We start from the raw sequence: 4,852 nt of genomic DNA on the forward strand, positions 1-4,852 counted from the left end.
ATGAAAATGTGGAATAAAGTCGTTATTTTTGTTTTCTTTGCGCAAAAAAGTATTCTCGTAGCTTCGTAACTTTACTGTTGAACCACTGATGTCACACGGACTACTTTGTCGATCATCTTGGTACTTTTCTGGACCTTGAACATGGTAGTTTCCTTGCTGTCTATGGGAGGGTCAGAGAGCCCTCATATTTCATCAAAAATATCTTAAATTGTGTTCCGAAGATGAACGAAGGTCTTATGGGTTTCGAACAACACGAGGTTGAGTAATTAATGACAGAATTTTCTATTTGTGGGTGAACTAACCCTTTAAGAAATATTTTCGGCCTTATCCTTTTCTGTCAGTTTTAGGAACATAAAGTTCCTAAAACCAGATAATTTGTAGGGCACTGACAACATAATTTTATATAATTAGGTTAATAATTATGTTAATTACAATATAAAAAGATCTAAAGATACATACACGTGGACATATACATTTTTGTGCTGCAAATAATAATTTGAAACTAATTTGATACTGACCTATGACATCCTGTGACATGACATTCATCTGAATTTACATCATCTCATGGATGTAACAGTAAAACAGTTCAGCTCACAGATGAAGACTAAGCTGTAATGCAGGCAAAAATATTTTACAAATGCTTATAGAGCAATAAAATCGTTAAAAATGCTTATAAATAATTAAAGATTTTGGTAACACTTTACAATAATGTCTCATTTTTTAAACATTAGTAAATGCATTAACTAACATGAACTAACAATGAACAATATATTTTACAGCATTTATTAATGTTTGTTGATGCTAGTTGATCAAAATGTTCATTGTAATTCACAGTGCATTAACCAATGTTAACAGATACAACTTTGAATTTTAATGTTTAAGTTTTGAATATTAACTAACATTAATAAATGCTATATAATTATTGTTCATGTTAATTAATAATTTGACTCTCATGTGATACTGACCTATGCCATCTGATATGACATGCATCTGAATTTTCTTATATCTTTAAAGTGCAATATCCAAACTCTTCATTTTTTTTTTTTTACATATGGAGAATTGTCATTCTGAGGAAACATGCTAACTTTCATACACTGAACAAAATTATAAACTCAACACTCAACCCCATTTTTCATGAGCTGAACTCAAAGATCTAAGACTTTTTCTATGTCAGATTAATTGACTATTTTACTAATGCTTAACTAATGATTCATAGTGTGCAGTTATTATAAAGTGTTACCCAAATGTGTGTGTTTTTTAATGTTTTAAAACCATTGTTAATTTTTGATACTGTAAATTCTAAAGATTATTGCAGCTTACAAAATGTACTGATTGTGTTTCAGACGTTGCTACGGGTCATTGCTCAACACTCTTCACCATCAGTTTGGGTCCACAACAGAATTGATGACTGGTGGAAAATTGTCGTTCCTGGTTTTACAGATAATCAGTGGATCCAAAACTTCCCAATGTCCAGAGAGACTTTTCAGTAAATCTGTCACCGTCTGAAGCCAGCGTTGGATAAAATGGACACAAACTATCGTCTGTCTGTGCCTCTCCAAAAAAGAGTTGCTGTTGCGGTGTGGAAACTCTCAACTAACGCGGAGTACAGAAGTGTTGCACATCTGTTCGGAGTTGGCATTTCAACTGCCTGTGACCGTGTTAAAGACTTCTGCTCCTCTGTTGAAACCATCCTGTTGCCTGAAGTCATTCATATGCCAAATGCAGAAAAGCTGAAAGAACTGTCCCTTTACTTCGAGCAAAGATGGGGGTTACCCCAATGTGTGGGGGCTATTAATGGCTCCCACATCCCTATTCTGGCTCCCCAGGAATACCACAGAGAATATTTCAATCGAAAGGGGTGGTATTCCATTGTCTTGCAGGCAGTTGTTGATGGAAAAGGTTTATTCTGGAATGTTTTTGCCGGGCTACCCGGCAGTTTGCATGATGCCAGGGTTCTGCGTCTGTCTGCATTATGGGAGCTGGCTGAAAGAGGAAAGTTGCTCTCACAGCAATTTAGGAATGTCAGTGGACAAGAAGTTGGCCATTACATCATTGGCGATGCAGCGTATCCACTGACAAGCTGGCTCATGAAGCCTTTTTCTGACAATGCTGTCCTGACACAACAGCAAGAGGTAGGTAACCACAAAACAAGCAAAACAAGAGTTGTGGTTGAACATGCATCTGGCCGACTGAAAGGAAGGTGGAGATGTTTGCTGAAACGCAATGACTGCAACCTGGAATGGGTCAAGTCCATGGTGCTCACCGGCTGTGTACTTCACAACCTCTGTGAGAGCCATGGCGAGGAGTTTAGAGAGGAGTGGTGTGTTCCTGTCCCTTTCCCCCAGCCAGATGTGCAACAACAGGCACCTGTTGCAGAGACTGTAGGGGTTAGAGTGCGTGCTGCCTTGATGCAGCATCTCAACCAAATACAAATATAAACATTAAACTGATTTTATGCTTTGTTACTCAAGATGATACTTTTTTTTTTTTTTTTTAACAGTAGTGTTTGCATAATGATGACAATAAAAGTTTTTCAACATATTTTAGCCTTTCTGTTGTTCTTTCATGACTTCTTTACTATTTACTATATTACTATTTTAACTATTTGGTCTGATAATTTTGGTTGTTGTAATTTGTTCCTCTTGAGATGTTACTTGATTACCTGCCCCCACTAACACAAGTAATTGGATGCTTTGTCATGATAACCAATAATTGTTTGCCTAGGCCACATTTCTCACCGGTATGTTTTATGGCAGGACATACTTTAATTTTACATATCCTAATTCCTAAACAAATAACTCCAATAAATAAACCGCATAACAAACTTGTATTTAAGATATTTTATTTTAAAAACTTATGTAAAATACACATCTTCTGGAATAAAACAATGTCTTTGTTTGTCTCTACACACACAGATGGACTTAAACTTGAAAGTGCAGTCCACAATGCAAAACAATGTGCAAAGAGCGTAAAAAAAAAAAAAAAGTTGGGTTGGTTCAGTCCAGATCAGGGTGACGCAGGCTTTGTGTCCCTGTTACAAGTCTGTTCATGGTGATCAGAAGGCCCTCCATGAAAGCAGCCTGTTGGCGCCTTGCCTCTGCCCGCAGCCGCTCATGCTCTTCCACCTCTCTTTGGGCCTGTTCCTTTAGCATATCATCAAGGCTTTGCATTGGTACGTGTCTTTGTCTGCGGTCTTCCTCCTCTTGTTCCATCATTTCTTTAACAAGAGTCAGGACACTCATGTCACCCCTTTTTATCTTTCCTGGCAGAAGAGAAGACATTTAGTACATTGTTATACATTCTGTGAATATACTTCCACATATATAATATACTTATACATACACTTCAACATGAATTCAGTTTCATTACCTAGTCTGACAGGTGAAGGACAGCTAGGGCGGCTGGGGGTGTTGGACGCAGTGGGACAACTAGGGATGCACGAGTAGCAGAGAGGTCCAGTATATCGGCATCTGCAGTGATATTTGCCTCAGCCACCAAAGAGGATTCTGGTGCGATCTCTTAAAAAAAAAAAAAACATGTTAGGCTCAGAATCACAAAGTTTTTTTCGAAAAATCTGTACACAGGTTAACATGTAATTGCTCTAAAGAATAAGCTTTTCACCTTGTTGGTATATAATGAATTTCCAGCTAGTATAAAGGGCTGAAACATTTGCTTTGTAAGTAATGTGATATGTGTTCACTTATTAGAAAGTAACACTAAATAGCATAGCTAATAGCACACTAAATAGTGCCCCCTTGTATAGTGCAGAGAACTACTATCTGTGCTCTTTTAAGTCATATAAAATTGCAAAATCAGCAGACGTCTAAATTATATGAATCTAACTGTTAATTATACATGAACCACTAACCTTCAGCGATGGCTTCGGTCGGTAAAGTTGAGCTCGCCATGTTGAGTGTCTCCACAAGCCCCACAGCATAATCTTTTGTCCCCGCATTACCAACATAAGATGGTCTGTGGCCAAGGATACCATCAAGAAGCAGGTACCATTTGCTAGTTTTTCGGTCCGATCCACCCTTGTTGTTGTGGTCTTTAATTTTTTGTAGTCCTGCTTTAGTTTCTTGATTTTTTCGCTGCACTGCTTTGCTGTGTGATAAATGCCCAATGCTGCTAGCTGAGCAGAAATACAGACGAAAATTCTCATGTTTCGCTTGGTTCCTTCAAAATCGCGTTGAATTTCCTCCGTAGCATAAATGTTTAGAAGTGCTTGGACTTCGCCGTCAGTCCTTTTATCGCTGTTTTCCATTTTGTAGTCTACTGTAAACTGCTCCGTGAATAATAAACTGTTGTGTGTTTATCCGGCTTTTTAAAAATGGCAGGTTTTCACACATGCGTTCGGCCAATCAATGCACACTTACATCACTGGTAGTTCCTATAGCGCGGGTTTAGACCCTACTCTGAAGTAGGAGCTAATTTGGTTCTTGTAAAAGGAGTTCCTAATTAATAATAATAATTTTTGCATTTAGCAGACGCTTTAAAGCGACTTACAGTGCATTCAGGCTATACATTTTTTTTTACCAGTATGTGTATTCCCTGGGAATTGAACCCACGACCGACCTTTTGCGCTGCTAACGCAATGCTCTACCACTGAGCCACAGGAACACTGTGACTTTCCTAGAACTAAAATTGTTCCTAGTTCCTGCAGTGCGATCGCACAAGCATCCGGGTACTTCCAAAAATAGTTCTAGGAAATATGAATAAGGTTCCTCCGGTGCAAAAGTGGCTATTGTTTGGGAGGCAGACACACTCTGTCCGTTTAAATCTAGATTAAAGACCCATCTCTTTAACCTTGCTTACACATAACACACTAACACATTTCTAATATTCAAATCCG

At 38.1% G+C, this 4,852-nt stretch overlaps 1 pseudogene; it reads right to left on the reverse strand.

Moving 5' to 3' along the window:
- Nucleotides 1–2,996: 2,996 nt before the first annotated feature.
- LOC107758311 (uncharacterized) lies at nucleotides 2,997–4,264 on the reverse strand (annotated as a pseudogene).
- Nucleotides 4,265–4,852: the final 588 nt, after the last annotated feature.

This window comes from Sinocyclocheilus rhinocerous, unplaced genomic scaffold (assembly GCF_001515625.1).
Source record: "Sinocyclocheilus rhinocerous isolate Xijiao unplaced genomic scaffold, SAMN03320098_v1.1 scaffold5891, whole genome shotgun sequence".
Taxonomy (NCBI): domain Eukaryota; kingdom Metazoa; phylum Chordata; class Actinopteri; order Cypriniformes; family Cyprinidae; genus Sinocyclocheilus; species Sinocyclocheilus rhinocerous.